Source organism: Lissotriton helveticus, chromosome 10 (genome assembly GCF_964261635.1).
Source record: "Lissotriton helveticus chromosome 10, aLisHel1.1, whole genome shotgun sequence".
NCBI lineage: Eukaryota > Metazoa > Chordata > Amphibia > Caudata > Salamandridae > Lissotriton > Lissotriton helveticus.
The window spans coordinates 219,791,224-219,812,312 of NC_136071.1; the positions used below are offsets into that span (position 1 = coordinate 219,791,224).

General features: G+C 42.4%; 1 protein-coding gene across 1 annotated transcript in view; it reads left to right on the forward strand.

The window, feature by feature from the left end:
- Positions 1–21,089, forward strand: part of B9D1 (B9 domain containing 1) — a 503,829-nt gene that overhangs the window by 372,705 nt on the left and 110,035 nt on the right. The gene's annotated exons all lie outside the window — the stretch shown is intronic.

Genomic DNA, 21,089 nt, shown 5'->3' on the forward strand with positions numbered 1-21,089 from the left:
GTTTTCACCAGATCTTCTCTAATCTTTTCCCATATTGATAAAGGTTGGAAATTTACTCCTGACAATGGCAGAAGTAAAACTACTTTCAGGGTTGGGAGAAAAGTGGTTGGCGGGAAACGGAACTTGTAAACACTCAACAGATTTTGATATGAGCAAATTTACACCTGTATATATGCTCATGCTAAAAAGCAGTTCACAAATATTTTCTAGGAGTAGGATATCCTGGCCTACTTCTGTAAATTCTTGTGAATTCAGGAAAGCCGTACATTTTGCACTAATGCAAGGACATATACCATAGGTGCAATTTTGTGACTGTCTTTAAGAATTGGGCTCTAATTAAATGTGGATATTAACCAATACTTTTTGGTTTGATTAAAATTCTATCTCTCTCTTTATATATCGATTGACAGGCTTCCGCTCTTTCACAAGAGGATATCGGCACACAAAGTAGTTTTGTTCAGTACCAGGGTCTACTCTGGCTGTGTGTGCTTTTTAAAACCAAAAAATATTATTGCTCTTGGCCAATGTTTGGTATAATGGTGAGGGCCTGGCAGCCCCCACAAAGTTTTACAAAAATCATATACAAACAAGACATACATTGATAAAACCAAAGGGCTGACAACCAATAGCAGACCTTTTGGCTTTGCCAATGCTTGTATATATTCATGTTTCACATTATCTTGTTCAAACTGGTTGCACTGATTTTCCATCATGAGTATTGTTTGGAAATGTTAGAATGCATAAACACATTTTACTAAAAGTAGAAATGTTTCCTACAATTTCAGAGAAGTTTAGCAAAACGTTTTTTTTCCTAGTTGCATTTTTTTCCAACACTTTTATTTTACGTATATAATAGTTTGTTCATACAGGGATTAAGTATATTGTGGTATCTAGTTGCATTTTTTCGTGAAAATTTTATTTTGAAAGCAAAGGTTCCTCAATCTTGCTTTCATACTTCTGCAGATATTTACACCTAATTGGAGAGCATTCTGGGAGCATTGTATGTAGACTCATACTGTTAAACTTTGCAAATGCGTGTACACTTTTTTACAGTGGAACCACTGTCAGTAGTGCAGTCCGAGCTTACAACATTTCCTTAGAGCGCAGATGGACACAAATATTACATTACCTGCAGACATAGCACTTCCCTGATCCATAATGTGGTACTGTGAACTAGCAGCTAAAGGGTTTGTGGTGCAGGGGGTTGAGGCTACTTGTCACAAGGACAAAATAAACATGAAAATCTGTTGTCCTTTACCTTAAACAATATGTCCTGGGAGTCGGGCTATAGGAATTCCACAACCCTGCGGCCTCACACGGTGACTGGCCTGCAGATAGCTTTCTGCCCACCTGGGGAGTAATGTGAACGACTCCCAGGCTTAGGAACAATAGCACCCTGTTACACGTCGAGGTGTTGCCGCCTGCTGGAAGCCACTCAGGGTGTTAGCCCCAAAGGCGAGCTTCAAAGGCGAAGTCGCCTTTGATAGTCAAATGGCGTTCACACGATTGAGGGGCTACCCTATGTTCAGGTGGGCTGGAGACAGGGACAGAGAGGGGAGACCAGTTCCCAAACTGGTTTTACCCATGGGCGTGTAGCCCACAGGTTACCACACCTCTAGGGTAGGCTACCATGCTCCTAACAGCCAAGGAAGGGTCCCAACATCTTGAGAGTGGGCTGAATAGTGCACTCTGGAATTGCCAGATGCCGCACATAGCCGGAAAATTGGCACCATGAGGGAGGGGACCTGGTAGCCTATTGGCTATTGACCACATCATCCCGCCAGGGAACTTTCTGGGGGGAAATATGGCACTTTGACCCTTAGATTGCATCAGAAATGGAACAAGGACTGGAGAAGGACTGCCTTGCTGGACCCTGGACTGCGGAAAGAGAGGCTGCACCGTCTATGCATCTGCTTTTTCCTTGGGCTAGCGATGAGAGAATTGTGTCTGTGACTCCTGGCTTGGAGAAAATTATTTCCCCCATCCCACACCAAAGTAGTGACTCAAAGGAACAGTTCACTGACCCCTTGGAACCTGCACCAGGGTCAGCACAACTGAAGTGGCCCTTGTCGGAAAGTTGGTAGCCACTGCAGAAGAAGAATCTCTAATAACTGCTACTGGGCACCCCTAGAGACCGCTCCTCGACAGCCAAAAGTTACACCCAAGTCAGCTGGACCAAGGAGTGCCGTCTGAGTCCAGATTGGTCACCCAAGGGACACTAGCCCCCACCAAAGGATGTTGCTTGAACCGCTATGGACAGAGACCAGTAGCCAGCCTCTACTGACCTTCTACGGGCTCAACGAGGAGTTTGAGGTACCCCAAACCTCTTTGGCTAAATTTTCCCCACCTGACCAGTGGATCAAGGAATAACTGCAAAGGCACCTTCGTCGACCACACAGCAGCCAGAGATCCGTGAGCATCATAATCGCCTGCATTCGCAGCATAAGGACCACTCCATGGAAGTCTATGGCAGTCGTGCTGTATAGTTTTGAACTGGATTTCAAAACGCTCGGGTGACCAGATAACTGTACAGATCTACCCCATTGCCCCTCCTAGTTTCTCTGTTAGACTTGGTCATCCAAGCCAGGCCAGAGTAGTTGAGCTAACATTTACGAACTTTTCAAAAGTTTACAAACTTTATGGTTACCAATGCTTATTTGCAGTTGGATTAAAGATTACGTTTTCTTTAAAAATCTGTATCAACTGAAGGTGTTGCTCATCTTGGACTCTAAAAATTCATAAATATGTAATTTATTTTTATAAATTGGTTGCATGGCTTTCTTAATTCGTTGTTTTGGTACTGTTAAATGATTTACACTAGTTCCTTTGTTCAAGCCTTGCTGCTCAAAACCAAAGCTACCCAGCGTTGAGCTTAAGGCTGTGCAAATAAGCCCGAATGGACCCAAGACCGTTTTCCTGACATAGTATGTCCTTCGCTCATCCTGACAGACTTCATCATACTTTGGAAAATGGATTGGAGCGGAACCCCGCAACCTACAATGATAGACCGTCCTGCAGAATCCCCACCCTGACCAGTCCAGATAAGCAAATAGATTGGTCTTTCAGGGCCCTGCAGCTCTGCCCAGTATCTCCATTTACTTTCCATCCAACACAACTTACAGGGTAATGCGCAGAGCGAAATAACCATGTAAACATGTAAGCCTCTTGGCTAAACCTCCAGCCACTCCCAACAATCTTAAATCACTTCTGATTATCAACACTAATATGTCACATATCATCAGTCCCTGCCCATGGCTTAATGCATACCATGAAATTCATATAATATTAATGGCAGAATGTGCACTATACAAACACTAATTACCAGTGACCTAACATTTTCATTCTGCTTGCATTTGTTATCGATTTGGGGAAATGTCTCAATATTGTGGTTCCCCAGGTGTGCAATGGTATTTGCTACATACTCCTTGGTGGACGTGTAAGCTGAAGCATAAGGGGATTTCAGAATGTATTTGCTGTAAAAGGCTTTGAATAAAACACAAAGAAAATCACATCAAAAAAATCAAATTAGACCAAGCCAGACTGACAGCAAACAGCAGATCCCAGGAGCCTAAGATAAACAGAAGTGACTTCTTAGCAACCAAGAAATTCAGAGGCGTGGGGTTTAGAACCTCTGCTACTTAGCATTTCTAAGATTTTTGTATCCTAGTAACAATCATCGCTCTCATTACACTGTAACTTCTGAAGCAGATTTTGTCACATCAAGTCAGCTGCCCTTCAGAGACTGTATCAGAAACAAATGTAATTTGAAAAACATGTCTCGCTCTTAAAGGAGAAGTTAATTTTCTGTTTTTATTCGACAAGCAACGCGTTGTTAGCGAGGCGGAGCCCTAGATTTTATTTATGCCTGTGAGATTAACATATTTTCGAAGTTTAGCATTTCCAAAATAAATGAATGGCACCATTTTTTTATGTATTTGCACCCACAAGTCCCCTTCCCCCATAAAATGTCTTGCCAAGCGACCGTTTCCTCTTAAAGCAATGTTGTGTTTAGTCAGGTATTATAACTTTTTAAGCAAAGGTTTGCTCTAAAAGCATAATTTTGCTAAAATATTTTATAATTTGAGACATTTTCTGGAGAAAAAAAAATACTCAGCTTCGCACATTCCTAGTTGTAACTCCAGTGAGGTTCTGTTTCCCTGTCCTGGAAGTTCGAGATAGACACAACCTAATTGAAAATATATATTTTTTTAGAATGAAGAAAAACAGCTAGAGGAAACATATCTGGATGGGAACATGCTTATGTTTAATGAAAAATAAGTTGTATGCCCTGTCTCTAGGAAATGAATGCCTATGGCTGCTTCTTTGTAGGAGGCACTACAAAAAAGGTTCAGGGTCCATGCAGGCCTGCCAATAGCGTTGCAAGGTCAGGTGGTACGCGGTGCAGAAAATTTCTTGTCACCCCCGGCTTGACAAAATGGCAAAAATATGTGTTTGAAACACATATTTTTGCCATTTTGTCACCCTCCCTCAGTGATGACACCCGGGGCGGCCCGCATCCACCTCAAACCCCTTCCTGCGCCACTGAGGCCTGCCAACTGACACTCTGCCACCATGTTTCATACGATTTCGTCTCCCTTCACACGTTCACCCGGCGAGGAGCCAAATCCCACTGGCAGGGAAGACCAGGCGGAAACCACATAAAGTGGCATTCCAACTTGCCTTTGGAGGTTGTAAGTAGCCAATGTCCATCAAGGCATGTGAAAACCCCTCAGGATATAAGGGGCAGCCTCAGCAACCACAGCCCTTTGCTTTTATTCCACCCGTCCTCTCAAACGCGCTTCCTCCTCCTCACACAGTGACATTTATTCAATTGTTAGCAGGTCTGGACTGTAAGATAATATCTCACATCTCAAAATGAACTTCCATTATGAATGTTGCACAAAACATGAATAGTGAGTGATGGACTATATATTTCACATAAAACCCAAGCACAGGAAAGAAAATGTTAATACACATGGTGTGCCTTCAAAAGTGTGATTTTATTTTGTGACTACATCTTGTCTTTCCCAACAAGCTTGATACATCGCAGCAGGCATCTGGGAATCAAACTTCTCATTTGTATGATTTTTAATGGGACTTGTTTAGTATCCTACCTGCTTTTCTTGTTTTTCTTCCCTTGCATCAGTGCACTCAGAATTGTTATCAATTTTTTATCAAGGATAACTGGTTGGCTCCAGGACAAGATGATCATGTGGAGTGTCTTTTTCTTGATAGTCTAGGTAGGTTACTAACTCTGGTATAATCACTGGATTTGAAGATTTGGGTTGTATGAGCCCAGTGACTATTCTATGATTCACTGCTTTATTTTGGTGCTGAAGCTACTGCATCATTTCCGTAGAGGCGTTTGCTGGTTGTACAGATGGCCTTCAATGTGAAACTGGTGTTGTCGTTTGTTGAGAGCAAGTCTTTGTTAGTGTCTGAGATGTGATACATAGGAAGACCCAGGCCGAGTGAATTTGCCTAATTAAAGTGGACCTCAGTGTAGTTTCCAAGACCGCATGCATGGTGGGCTTTTGTTGTAGGAAAGGTGGAACTGAGCAGAGAAGGAAGAGAGAGATATCAGTAATTCTTTTTTTTTCCTTGTCCGAGGTTGAGTGGCAGAGTTTGGCTGGAAGGGAGTTGCGAGGACCACTTGGTGCTGAAGAAGCATAGTTTCATTTTGGTTGCACTCAGTTTCAGGTCGCATTTTGTCATTTGTGGTTCTATGGCAGAAAGTCATATTTGCGGGATCTGTTTTGTTTCCTGGTTTCTCGGGAGGGGGGGGGGGACAAAAGTAGAGGTTTTGTGCCATCATTGCAGGAATAGCAGAGGGGTGACTGATATTATTCTTTAGAAGGAAGAGGAAGATGTTCAACATCACTGGGGAAATGGTGATCCTTACTGAACTTTACTCAGAGGCTAGCTGTTATCTGACAAGAGGCAGCCCAGTCTGAGACTGAACCTAAGTACACTTCAGCAATGCTTAAATTCCTTTGTTGAGTACAGACCCTCAGAATATTTTATTTATTAAGAAAATCCTGAAGTTCTTATTAAGACTGATGTTTCTTTGTACAAGGATCACAGGGAGCCTTTGACCCCTTTTTCCGTCAGCAGACAGGGCTTGGACACCTTTAGGCGCAAAAAAATAGGACCTTTAATGAAGTTCTTAAAACTTCTAGACTATATGACAACTTTTATTCAGTAACATTGTATATGTTATATTACATTGCCAACTGCGTGCACGGGACTAGCTTCCTTGTATCCATTGCCAGTGGTTAGTGGGGAAGGATCCTACTGTCTGACAGACTTCAAATTTTTTAGGTCTCCCCTTGTCCCCAGAAAGGTTCTCAACGTTGGGGTAGGCTCAGAAATATTCTGGTGGTGGCAGCGTGCACTAGAGGCTTCTGTGCATACATTTGTAAAGCACTGCTGCAGTTGTCATGTGCTACTGGAGACTAAGGTGTCACACCTCAGGAAGAGGTGTGGCGCCGCGGCCGGGGCGACTGACTCCGGAATCTGGGGATTACGGTTCGATCCCCGGTGCCGGTGGCAGATTAGCCCAGCACCATGTGACTCTGGGCAATAGCTTGCTTAATCTTCCCGACGGCCCCCAGCGCCTAGAGACCCTTACGGGTGATTGTTCGCGCTTTACAAATGTGGATTATTATTATTATTATTATAAGGAATATTTGTGGGACTGCTGTGATCTATAGTTCATTATTGCAAGCGAATAAACATTAACCGTGGGGCGCCCTTCAGTACTGAAGAGAATCATGGCCCCGTCCTCCATACTCGTCAGGGCTTTGGGGTATACACGTATAGCAAATTAATCTGTTTTTCATTTACTTGTATCTCATCAATAATTTTCGTTCTTTCCTTCACTGGCCCCTTCTTGCTAATTATCAATAGCTGCTGCCCATGATTATCTCAAGACTATGCATTATATGCTGTCCCAATTACTGGCTTAGTGTCAGTCAATAGCAGCTGTTCGATAAAGCTTTTCAAGATCTACATTGAGAGCAAGTAACAAACATTTCCAAGAAATGTGATGAACATTGAGCAGGTCATTTGCATTCTGTGCAGATGTTGGAGTACATTTAATAAATCACTTCTGGATTCATTACAGGGTTTGTTAAGGCTAGCGGTATTTACATCAGTATTAGAATGCTCCTTAATTGCTAAAAAATCATGGACTTTTTTGCGAGCTGCTTGAGGAATAAGGATATTTGTTGGGACACAAAGATTACCAGTAAAGTGCAGCTGTGGGGCAGTGGATCTACATTTGTGAATATGTAGAGTTACAGCTTGCCCCAGAAGCAAACAAAATTTTGAAATTAGAAAGGACCTTCGAGACAGCTCATCAAATTCTGTGTAAACAAAAAATGTCCAGTCTTGTGTAGCAGATCAAAACTCTTATCTTCGCCGCTGAGCTTTGTCATGGAGCCCACAGGAGAGAAAAGCCTGCATGTGTGTTTATCAAAGGATGTGCTAAAGTAAGAATGGCACTTCTCACCTTCTTCTTACACTATGCTCTGGGCCACTTGGTGGTATATGGCTGATTCTGCACTTTGTAAGTAGCAAATTACAATTACAGCAATAATGTAGCATCATTGGGTATCTAGCAAGATGCTGACATTGTGAAGCCCGTTCTAAGACCTGGGTATCAGAGAACAGCACATCAATTCTTTGGCTGAGGCTTAATCTTTGACTTTTCACGAGTGTCACACAAGTGTTGCTGGTGGCAGGCAATATTGTGCCAGTGATGAACTTCCATTTGCACTGACAGTACCATTTAGTACAAATTGTTAGTTCATTATTCAATTGATGGAAATGTTTTTGAACTGGGCATTGAGGAATGTGGTGCTTTAAAATTGTTGCTCTGAATTACCAACAACCAGTGCAAAATGTCCTGGCACCGGTGCAGCTTAACATGATCTGACCATTGATCACTAAATAGCGAAAGTAAATTTATTTGAGATCAAAACAAACCCAAAGTCGGAGACTAATCCCCCTTAGCCATTGTTGTCATGAGTGTCCTGCCTACTTTACCTGACACAGTGATCTCCTGATCTGCTCCTACCCTCAAATCCATTGTTTGAAGCCTAAGGGCCTGATTTAGACTTTAGCGGATGGGTTGCTCCGTCACAAACATGACACATATCCCATCTGCTGCATTACAGGTGCATTATATTCAATGGCACTTGTAATACTGCCGATGGCATATCCTTTACATTTGTGATGGAGTAACCTGTCTGCTGACTCTAAATAAGGCTTTAAGTCATGGCCTGATCTTCAAAATCAAGTACACTCTGTGGCTTCCATCCCAGAGGCTATTTTACACTCCTAATTTGTCAAGCCTTCTGGTAGTTCATTTTTGCTCGTTACAAGCCTGTTGTTCATTTGTGCTTGTTGTTCAATGCCTGGTCTTTGTAAATGGCTGTAACACTTTGTTATTAGGTGACTTCTGTCTCTGAGATTGGTTTTAAAAAGTGTATGTAATAGAATTTGGTATAACCTAGCCTGATAGTGAAACACCAAGTTCTGTTAGCACTGGACTAGGAGGTTCACTATCCATTAGCAATCAGAGTAGGAGGAGAGAAGGTGATATAACTGTTATGGACACATCTTGGAGGGGTCTGTCCTGTTGTGATCTTTTCAATCTTCAGTGCCTCAAACTGCTCTTACCACGCTATTCATTGGTGTTACTGGGTACCAGTGACGTTTAGATTTATGATAAAATGATTTATGTCTGTTCATTAACCTTACTCTTCCAGACCAGCCTTCTTAACTAATTTGCTAATTTCATTTTATTTGGGATTTTTATAAAGCACGTTTACTGCGCTGCAGTCTTGTTAGATCACCTGTGGAGTGCCTGTAGGAAGATAAATGCATCGGAACAAGATCCTTTTTACTATGACGTGGATCTAAAGTCTGGTCCAAGTTCCAGTGCTGATCATTGAACAGTGCTTAGGCATCGTCTCAGCTGTTTGTGGTGTGATCCTTCTCTACATGGGTAGAAATACATATTCTTAGCCCATTTGGATACATCATTCCCTGGACTGACATGATGCCTCAAAACTGGCACATTGTGTATGAGGCAGCAGGGACCATAGGTCCCAGGCTGCACTTCTTGAACGTTTACCGCCTGACCTCGGTGGTCAGAGTGCATTCCTTGCATTGACTGATGCAGCTTTTGCAGAGCTCTTCCGCATAACATTGTAAGTCATAAGGATGGCTGATCACCCCTTTAATTCCCTACAAGGGTTCACAGCTTGTGCACTACGATTAGCCGTGGAAGGACCAAATTGCAAAATAGATTTGTGCATTTGGAATTAATACTTTGCATTTGAAAAGTCAACTGCAGTGGGTTTGCTATGAATACAAAGTACATTTGTGCATTCGGCCCAGGATGTTTAAATGAGGTTGATTATGATTCTCCGTTAATCACGCAACCAGACAATTTTTAGTTTTCTATCAGGACCAGGTTCCAAATTGAGGGCTTAGCCATTCCATTTCCCCTATCCCAACTCCACCTAGATCTTGGCCCCTTAAAGGCCGCAGAAACTTCTTTACAAAAGCCAACAAACTGAGCTCCCCACCTTCTCACGCAGTTACAGAAGTAAAGGCTCTCCTATGTTATTATCGGTAGTAGGTTTTTAACTTTATTTGAAGCACTTGAAATAGCCATTTCACTTTATAGAAGCTTTTGACTTCCATCTATGTCGTTCACATAATATATGTGCTTCACATAATATTCAAGATTTCCTTTGCCATCCTTTATTTTTAAAATGATTGGTTACAAAGTGTTTCTCTGGCATCAGTGCCTGTTTGTAATCCCCTTTGTTTCTTCGCAGTACTGAAGCATATCGGGTTACTTTTTTTCGGATTCTAAACGTAAGGCCTTTGCCTTGAGTACTTGCAACTTATCAATGTATAGCCCTGGTAGTGTGTTTTATATTGGTTGGCTCCCATTATCAACCCTAGTCAATCCCAATCTTCTTTCATTATCTAGGGAAACCAACTCAATTATTTTAGTCATAATTATCTGGAGCTATGGTTACAAATGGAGCAACTGACAAATACATGAATAATTTAGAGTGAGTTGTATTCAAATCAGCAAAGGTGTAAGTAAAGTGTAGTGCCTTTTTCCACAAATAACCAATCACTTCCTTCAAAATAGGGGGTGTTCTTTGTCTAGTATGATACGTAACTGGTAACCCACACCCTAGAAGCAGATATTGTACTTCCTAAAGATGGATCATCGTGAGGTGTCCCATTGATTCTACTTCTTCTAGCCCAGTGCTTTCACTAAACATATGTAGTTTTATTCCTTTTTCCATCCTGCTGCTTATCATTTTAGATGCATAGTACAATCCATTTAGGTATTACTAATCCATAATATACATTTCCTAACAATATCACCTTCTCACGCTCAAACCCCACACATTTGAGTCTTTATGGTTTCTAAGGCTACAGCTAACCAACCTGGCTTCCTTTTCTTTAGGATTGTTTGCAGTACGTTTGTAACCAGCTGTGACTATTGGCATCTCAGCCCTGGATTTAATACTTGCATGGAGTAGTAACGCATGTGATACTTTCCTTTAGCTCGCTTGTTGTCTGACGCATTCCTAGAAGACCGAGATCTAACTTCCCCAATATTCACACATTCATCTGACAGGATGACATTTGGGATTAGATGTTACACACTCAGTCAGCCTGTTATAACCTCCCTCACCCAAGACCGTATTTTAACACAAAGTGATTCAGATGAAAAGAGATATATACATAGTTAGCTTGAATTGCATAGATCTCAACTGGAGATGCAACAATGAAATGCAAAGCTTTAGGAGAGAGAACCAGTTCCAATCATGTTACTTGAATGACCAAGATCTGTAATTTCATTTCTACAGATTACTGGACAATCTTCATTTCGATGCTGCTTGTAGTAGCTGTTCCAATTTTTGTTGCTCAATTTGAGAACAGATTTCCTAACCAGGGAACGGCACAGCAATATTCGATAGGGTGTTGCATAATGGTTTCACAAAAAAAAAAACTTTCTGCATGAACCTATTGAACATGTTTCTACTCATTTTTGCTCCAGATTACCACACACTATATTGCGGCATTTTTCTTTCTATTAAAAAAATACCTGTTTCTGTTGCAACGAAAACATGTTTTATACGATCTGCACCTGGCATATGTAACAAATAAAAGTAATATAAAGCGTAAATAGTAACTTGTGTATTATGTGGCAGTAAAGTTTTCTTATAGTATTAGTGACGTTACCAAACTGGTCGGCCTTTGGCATCGTGACTTATTATGTCACAAGAGCTCTTCGGGGGCATATCAGACTAAACCTAGGGGTTCAAAGCCCAAGGGTTCTACTTTGTTTCATGTTGCCTGTATGAGGAATTACCAAGGGAAATTAGAACCCAGAGTTAATAATTTCCTGGTAATTCCTCCTCACTAAAGAATTGACAATCGCACTCCTTGAAAGTATACTTAAAATTTTTAAAGAAAATGTATCCAATTTCACTCAATTGATTGGGTGCATGCGGGTATCGCCCTCTGACCACCACGTCCCTCCCTCGCTTTTAATTCATTAATAGTGAGGCGGTCCCGCCTCATGAGTCTCAACACCAAACTGTAAATAAAAAGCTGCTCCTCCTGCGCTTTGTCGTCTCATAAAGACGCTTACCTGGTGATGGCGGAGCCTCGTCTGCTTTAAATCGTCAAATCTTTTATGGAACTGTTGCCTGGTTGGACATGGGGCAATCCAGCCCGGCATGTAAAAACCACGCTGCTTGTGGGGGTCTTTGGTGGTGCTTCAGGCAGCGGGACAGCGTGGGAGTAAGCAATGGAGTTCGCTCACCTTTCAAACGGCTGGGGCTATGCTTCCGATTCAGGGAGCAGCTGAAGGCACAGTGCTCAGAGCACTTTAGGAGATTGTGCAGCATTCTGGAGCAGCGAGGAGAGAGTTGACATGTAGGGCATTTTGATACTAACCCATACTTCCATGAAGTATACTGTTCCCGTTGGTTCCCTCTTTTTTAGCAAGGATTAGTGGCATTGGTAATGTAGGCTATTGTGATTAGTCGTTCTTATCTCTCTCCCTAGTTAGTTAAACGGGTTTTGGCCATTACCTTTTTTTCCACTGTGAGAATGGAAGGGGAGAGAGCAACTAAGAGAAGGTAGATCCTCTTGCCGTTTTCTGATGATGAAGGGCTTACTCTTGCAAGGCATTCAAGAGCACCAGAGAGGAGTCCTTCTATTGTGGTTCCTCCACTCATGACCCAGAGTAAAATACAGAACATGTTTGAGGAGACAGTCTCAGGGCTGTTGCTGTCAAACCTAAAAACAAACCGACAAAGCCTGGGCATTCTGATTTTAGACAGTGGAATGACCTGAACTCCTCAGATTCGGATATGGATGAACTTTCAACATCCTCTGGGAAATATGTGACAAGAGAGGTGATGGAGAGATTCCGGCAGACGTTAAAGAAAGATTTGGGCCACCCTTTTGTGCTGGATGACAGGCAAGAGAGCCTATTACCTCAATATGTGAAACCTCTTCAATGCCAATGCCTTTTCATGGCGGAATTAGGTGCATGGTTATTAGGTAGTGAAACAATCTGGATAAATCCTGTATTCGAAGGTTTTTGCAGAAACTCTATCTATTCAGAATGTGAAGATTCTCTACCATATCATTTAAAGGTATATTCAGTCTTGACTACATTGATTGGCAAAACCTCTATAAGCCCTGGGGATTCGACTCTGACTGACGTTTCTGACACAAAAGTGAACTCTGCTCTGAAGACGGAAACTCATTTGGCTTGTACAGGTCCACCCTTAGCGATAGACTTTAATAAGTTGGCTGCTGCTATTCAGGCAACAAGTACTACCAATTCAAGGTGCTACCCTTCAAGCTGAAATCCTCCCCAAGGATTTTAACAAAGGTGCTATCTCCTCTGATGGCTTTATTACATGCAGTGGGTATTTTCCTATTGTGTTATCTTGACCACTGGCTAGTTCAGGCTCCTTCAAGAAAATTTTAGTTTGCCAGGATAACAAAGGTTTTATCAATCTGTTAATATCAAGGATTCCTCCTGCACTGAGACAAGTCAAATCTCATTCCATCCCAAGAGCTGGATTTCATAAGAGCAAGGTTCTTACAGATTTCGGAGAGGAGGGTTCAGACCATTCATTCTCCCATCGAAAATTTTCTCTCTCAGGAGGCTCCACTAGTTTCCCTGTCTGAGGGTGTGGGGAGAGTGGGCTCCCATAGTTTTTTCTCTAGTCCCATGGGCAAGATTCTACCTGAACAGGATGGTAAGTTGGATTCTTGAAAATTGGTCTCCAGATTTAATGGACCTGTCGGCCTCCATTCTGTTGTCTCTTCCTCTGATGAGGAATCTAGCTTGATGATTGGAGCATCGCCATCTTTTGAGAAGAGGAGGAGTATTGTTAGCACCCCCAGCACCCATAGTCATCGTAACAGATGCCAGTTTGTCAGGCTGGGGGCATGGCTTGAAGACCAGTAGGTTGAGGGGCCCTGGGCTGCCAGAGAGGCTTGGAAATCATCAGACTTTTGAGAGCTGAAAGCAGTGGGATTAGTCCTGAAGTAATTCATTCAATAGGTCAGGAACTAGTCCGTCCTTATTCATACCGACAATATGACAGCCAACTCTTAAGTAAACAGGCAAGGGGTAGTCCGGGCTCTGATTTTATCCCGATTAGACTACGCAAATGCTCCTTTGGTGGGTAGTCCTGGATATCTGACGAGAAAATTGCAGGTAGTTCAAAATGCGGCAGCTAGACTACTTCTGGGACTCTCATCTAGACAGAGTGTCCGGACTCATCTACGCAACCTGCATTGGCTCCCAGTTGAGTCCCGACTCAAATTTAAAATGCTGTCCATTGTCCATCGGGCCCTCTATGGGCTAGGCCTGATCTACCTGCAGAATAGATTTGTCTTCTACAAACCTACTGGACAACTGCGATCATCTGGCCAGCTTCTAATACAGAACCCTCGCTTTTACCGCCATAGGCTTGGTGGGAGCTCTTTTACTCGCAAAGCAGGTTTGTCTTGGAATATGCTACGGCTGGCGTTTCGCAGTGTGCATGACCCTTTGATCTTTAAGAAAAGACTAAAAACGCTGCTTTTTTTAGCTCTTTAATCTTAGTTTGGAATGACTTTTCTGGAGTTAGCGCCGGGATACTTTGAGTAGCTGTGCGCTGTATAAATAGAATATAACATAACATAACAACATCTCATGCCTAGGGGAGAATCCCTCGCCAAAGAACACCCAGTTGGGGCTGGGTGTTCAGGGCAAAAATAGAAAAGGGGTGGAAGCATTCAGAGGGCAGTGGGAACATTGGGACAGCAATGAGGAATGGTATCAATTGCGGCCCAACTGTGAAGTCAGTGATAGGGATTAGTTATTAGGGAAGATTATGTTCTGATTCTCTATCAAAGTGCCTTAGGAACAGGAGGAATTTAAGCTACTTTTTCAAAGTTGCAAGACTGTGAGTGCTTTGTATAGCTGGTAAAAAATTAATTACTTATTTTGGCTGCATGGGTTCGGTTTGACAAGTAGAAGGTGAATCAGTTTAACACTTATCCTTCGATGCCTCTTCAATTTTTCATAATGTTTTCAGCAGAGAGGGATTGTTGACCCTATCAAAGTCATCTTATATGTCTAGAAGGACAAGTAAGCAAGAGTTTCCAAAGTCAAAGAAGCAGAATGAGTTAACAGCTTGTAGAAGAACAGTCTCTGTGCTACAGCCTTGTCTGGTCTTCAATTGTAAAATATCTAGGAGATTGTTTTTCTGGCTTTGATAAAAGAAATGTGGGAGACTATACCACTGACTGTCACCTTCCATAGGGAAATTGTAGTCCTGAAACGGGCTTAAATTGTGAATGTGAGTAGTATTTACTTGAAAGGGATGATACTTGTCCAATTTTCAGACATTTGAGGAACACACCTTGCACACGTGACTAATGCACATAAATGGTCCTGTGATGTGGCAAATGTTTGACTAGTTCCTTATAGATTTATCCAAGCTCTGTGAAGTGGTTTGTGGCTTTTACTTCGGTTATAATTTCCAGTAAACAGTCTCCTAAAGTTTGATAAAATAAAGTTGAGTTGTCTGAGCTTTAAGGTTTAACTTACAATTAACCAGAGGATCAGAGGTTGGGGGAAGTGAGGGTTCAGGGTGTGTTAATTTCTCAACAAAGAAATTCAGTCTTCAGAGTTGGATTCAGGGACGTTGATTCTGTAGGCAGAAAATGGGCTGCTGAGCTGTTGAACCAAAGTTTTTGGTGATTCCTTGAGGTATCCTAAAGAAAATTGATGTGTGAGGACTTTGCCGTGTAAAGGTGTTTTTTCTGGCTTCTTCAGGCAGCCCTAAGCTGAGTTAGATGTATACTTGTCTTTTTATGGATTTTCTTTCTTTGTGTAATGTTTTTGAGAACCACAGAGCATTGAGGTTGTCCGTCTTTTCTTCTTACTCTTCAGAGGAGCACAGCCTTCAGGTTATTAATGCAATCATTGTAATTAGGTGTGTTATCATTAATGTCTTGTTGAGATCCAATAGTGGGAATGTTCATCAGAGCCCGATTTATATGCGTATTGATTTCACTAATGATGGCATAAAAAAGCTCTACAATCTCCTTTTTTAGTTGACCAACGCTTTTACATTGAACAAAGGCTAACATGAAAGTGCTTTGGAGATGACAGACCTGTCCTCTAAGAAGGGACCAACAGTGGTTAGTAAGAGAAAGTTTACAAAATTTCGTCAAGTATGGAGCCTTTGTAGTCTGTGGATTTTGACTGTAGACGCAGAAGTCTCCTTACTTGACCTGTAGATTGTAGTGTTGGCAGAGAACGTTGTTGTGAAGAAAAGCAAATAGCAATATTGACAAATTTGTTGTTAGCTGTACCACAATGCAGATTGAAATCACCAAGGAAGATGATGGCCTAAAAGAAGATTATCAAATGGATAATGATGTACTCCATGCATTCCTGATATTTAAAATATTAATCTCACCTGTGCAGTGTGGATAGATGATGTTGAATCTGACTTATAGAGGCATTAAATACAGAGACTGCCAGTGATCGTCATTGATGGTGTGGTATTCATCAGTGGGAAGTCATCTATGGCAGATGGTGTTCTTATGAATAACTGCAACTCCACTTGCTGTGTACCATCATGGCTACATTGGAGAATGGATTAATACAGAGGGAGAATGAAGTCCAAAACATTGTGTGAAAAGTTTATGAACGACTTTCTCAAAGAACTGAGATCTCCAGGTCAAGATTAGCAATATTGTCAGACATTTCCCCATAAAGTTTAAATGTGGAGCGAGAAGTAGGTATTAATAAGAAAGGGAATAACTAGCAGTCCAGTAGGTATCTGAATAAGGGTATTATATTACACCATTTTAGATAGCTGAAAAAATGGACGAGGTTAGTGATTACTGATAGTGGAGATGAGTTGCAGTTGAATGGGTCTTGATCTCAAACAGGATTGGGAGCCAACTTTAGGTTTTCATAATGTTAAAGAGTTACCAAAGATCACCATCCTTGACAGAGGACCTTGCCACTAGGATGAGAAGGTGGCAGTTGTTTCTATGCAGCTTAGCACACTAAATATTGTCCTTTGGGGGCAGCCAGTTAGTTTAGTAATTTGGAGAAGGCAAGCAGTTGAACTCATCAGTGTTACACAGCATTAGATTAACTTTGAAATTCTTAGCAAGTTGATCAAGAATAGTACTGTGTCAGGAGATGGGCATTTAGTTTATGGCGAAGTGGGATGACTTGATCAGCTCCATCTAGTTAGTCATCAGGTCTAGTAGTGGAGAACTACTAGGATTTGATATTGGCTTCCTTGGTGAGGGTGTGTGATAAGCCCAACTCTCAGTGAAATTCATGTTATATCTATTCAATAGCAGATAAGCTTCAAGAAGAGGTGCCCATATTAAGTAATTTGCAGACTGCAGTTGAGTAGGATGAGAGAGGTTAGTGTGAAGAGTAACAGGTGGGTTATCAAAACAATTGGGAGGTGTATCTTTAGGATGTAGACAGAGAGAGGACATTTCAGGGAAAGATGTAGAGGAGAGGGTAAGTAAGGGATGGCTTTGAATGTGACGAATTAAGTTGAGGTTTTTGTCATTGAGAAACTGGAAGGGGTGGTCAATCAAGCCAAATAAGGTGAAACAGGAGGAAAGTAGTTTGACTGAAAAATCTCTCACCAAGTGTGGTTTGACGACTTGTGTGAAAATGGAGAGACAGCATTGTCAGCCACACATGAACCCTTCTAACTAAAGTATGAGGAGATGTACATCAGATAGGAGGTGGGTGAGTAGGGAGTAAAAGGTTAGAGAGTGACAACCAAAGGGTTGCACTTTCCGGAATGGAGGATGTTGCATGCAGGATATTGTTAACAAGCACAGGTATATCAAAAGATGGAATGAGCAAATGATGGAGACAATCAAACACAGCAAGATTTTTATCTTTCGATTGAGTCATGATGTTGCTTTTGTTTAAAATGGAAATCGATAGATTGCCACTTAAGTTCATAGAGGGGGAGGGAGTGGGCCACAGTTAGCTTGTCCCTGAACTATAGACTACGATTAATTCATTTAAGTATTTTACATTGTACTTATCGTACCCCTTTGAAACTATTCCAGATGGGGCTGGTCCCTGACTCGTGCTACTTACACTATAGGGCCCACAAGCTACTTTTCTTCGCCTGGGTTAGCAATGTACAGAAGTTGTTCTTTTTGGGGGGAGGTCTATAATCATATTCAGGCAATCACAGGTCATGGGATACCATACTGTCTTCTAGTGGGCCTGCTAGGCTATGTCAAGAACACCCTACCTGCAAACGACTACCCCCAATGTTGTTCCTATTGGCTAAAAGCAGAGTGGCCATGCACCGGGGAAGACGTCCTACCCTCAAGATTATGGCATGGCTATGTGACATCACTTACTGCCAGGAACAACTATCTCATTTTTGGGAACTCATGCCCCTTTGATCCAGACCTAAAGACATTTGGAAAACGTTTATCCGCTGGCTTCGCCAGCAAGACCCTGACTCACCTACATCAATGCCAACGATATACCCTATCCACCGTCTCTCGAGATTACAAAGCGTGAATTAGACCATCTGTAAAACTTGCATGCCTCGTTATTGTGGAGTCTCGCATCATAGCCGGTGACCTTACTATTGACACTTCTTAATGCTATCTGGGATACACAGAACTGTATTGTTACATATACGTTTGACAACGCATGTGGTTTATTTTGAATCATATCTACGTGATAGTGACCAACTGCATTTGTCTTGGATCCCCCCTTTTCTGTCCTTTCCCCCCCCAATTGTTCTTTCTTTTCCACTTTTTATCTGTCGTGTACGAGGATTTTATATTGCTTCCATTGTCTGTATTAACAAGTGTCATAACATTTTTATTTTAAAAAACCTTTCTGAAATAACCTTGCTCTTATCTTTTTCATGAGTGGGTCATTCAATTATCCCTTATTGTTCCAAGGTGTAAATTGTGATGGGATAGAGGCGTCACAGACATGTGGGCAACGACATAATTTCACTAATGACACAACACAATTACACCGATAAATCAATTGACCCACATAACAACGCTGGAGTCAGGAAGCACGCCGTGCTAGACATGGCATTAAAAGACCATACGTTTTTTAATCAAAGTGTTAGCAGCAAAATCTTGAACCCAGAGGGAGGAATGTTGATGTGCTAATTACTTAAGTGACCCCTGATCGCTACTTGTGCCAATATATCATTTGCTAAAGTCCAGTTCTTGCTGCTTTCTATTTCACACCAACTATTTTCGGGACAGTTAATGCAGCAAGTGCCTAATCCGTTTCAAAATATGGACTGTCAGTTGCACGGGTCATTCAAATAATGATGTAGTCTGAAAACTCGTTTATTCAGTCTCCAGCTGCTTTACTGCAGTTCAGAGGTATGGCCGCTTCATCTAGTAATAAAGAACTTGACAGGTAAACAGACCCAATGATCAAAAACACTGAATGATAAAAATATGTTTGTCGATGGGCAACATGCATTTCGTTTTGAAAAAACAAACTGTTAGTGGTGAAAAAGGAAAAACTAATGATGGCCAACGGACCTCCATCCAGTCTGCAGGCAGCTCCGAGCGAACTAATGGCCAGTGACGAGCAAGGAACCACGAGCTGATTAGAGTAGGTAATTCAGTGCTGTAGCATGACACATTCTGTTTATCCGAGGATGAACGCCGATGGACCCCAAGCGACGCAGAGCAATTTAAAAGGGCGAACACTCGGAGTACAATGGATACAGGACATTACAAATTATTGCTGTTTGGTTTGTTTCCAGTTTAAACAAAAATCTCTATGGACATTAACACAGAACTAAAACGCCAGTGGGAAACCTGGTGTCAGCATGCAGCTTTTTTGCTGCATATTGGCTAGCCTTTTGCTCGGATGGTTAACCCAATGGGACATAGGTCTTTATCTCAGGTTTCAAAGATTTGAATCACAGCCCTGTCTTTTATTCTTCTGCGGACATTAAAAAAAGTAAGTGCCAATGTATTTGCGTAACTGGGTGTTTTTTCCTCTATTGCGGTAATGTCTTTTTGAGGCTAAACTGTGAAAACAAGGCCAGTCATTACAGAGAGAACTGCAGGTTCACATTTACCGGATGTATTGTGAAGGACGTGTATTAGTATGTGAAGGAACTCAAGGGAAACTCGACCTCTCAGCGGCTTTCAACACTTTGTCCTACCAAACCCTGATCAGGAGGCTTCATCAGATAGGAATCCAAGAGGACACCCTAAAATGGATCGCATCCTTCGTTACTGGAAGAGCACTGAGAATCTGCCTTCCACCATTCACCTCGGAGCCCAAGAACATCATCTGTGCCTCCCTCATGACTCATCCCTCAGCCTCACTCTGTTCAACACCTACATGACACCCCATGCCAACTTCGTCATAAATCACGGGCTGAACATTATCTCCTCTCCTACACAGACAACACCTAGCTCATCCTCTTGGTATCTGAAGACACTACCGCCACCAGTGCCAACTTCCACCTGTGCATGACCAGTGTGGCCTACTGGATGCTAAACAACTGCCTCAAGCTCATCACAGACAAGACTGAAGAACTTGTCTTTGGAAACAACACCTCCCTGTGGAACGACTCCTGGTGGCCTGCTGAACTGGGTCCCTCTCCAACCCCCATGGACCACTGCCAAACCTCGGCGTCATCTTGGACAGAAAACTCACCATGAAGAACTAGCTTAATGTAGTCTCCTCCACCTGCTTCCTTACACTGGATGCTCCGAAACATCTTCAAATGGTTCCATCTCAACCAGATGCACTGTCACTCAAGTCCTCATCACTAGATGATTGGTCTACAGAAATGCACTGTGCAGGAATTGCCACACACCTCTAAAGAGACTGCAGACCATTCACAACTCAGCGGCCAGATTGATCCTCGACCTTCCCAGACAGACTCACATCACCCCTCACCTGAAGAAACTCTACTGGCTCCCGTACACAAGAGATGCCAATTAAAGATTCAGCCTCATGGCTACAGAGCCCTGCACAACACAGGTCCAGCATACATCAACCTCCGCATGAGCTTCCACCAACCCTCCAGACTCCTGCAATACGCCTCCCTTGCACACACACCCTGCATCCGCCGCAGCAGCAGTGGAGGGCATTCCTTCTCCTACTTCACCGCAAAGTCCTGGAACAGCTTTCCCCCCCCATCTCTGAACTCCCCCTCTCTTCAGGATTTTAGAAGAGGACTCAAGACCTGGCTATTCAACTGAGGCCACCCAAGCAACCTGAACCTCAGCGCCTGGATACCCTCGCAGGTGATTAGCTGTGCCATAAAATCCTTCTTGATTGATTGATTGAAACTTCTATATCTGTGAAATGGCTTCATCCTACCATTTCACTCCTTGCTGCATAGTAGTGGCATGTGCTGCTACCAGTAGATCTCCATGTTCGTCTTTATGGGGCATCAGGCTTCTGCCTGTTAGGAAGGTGAGTTTTTCTCTCGAGCTGGTGT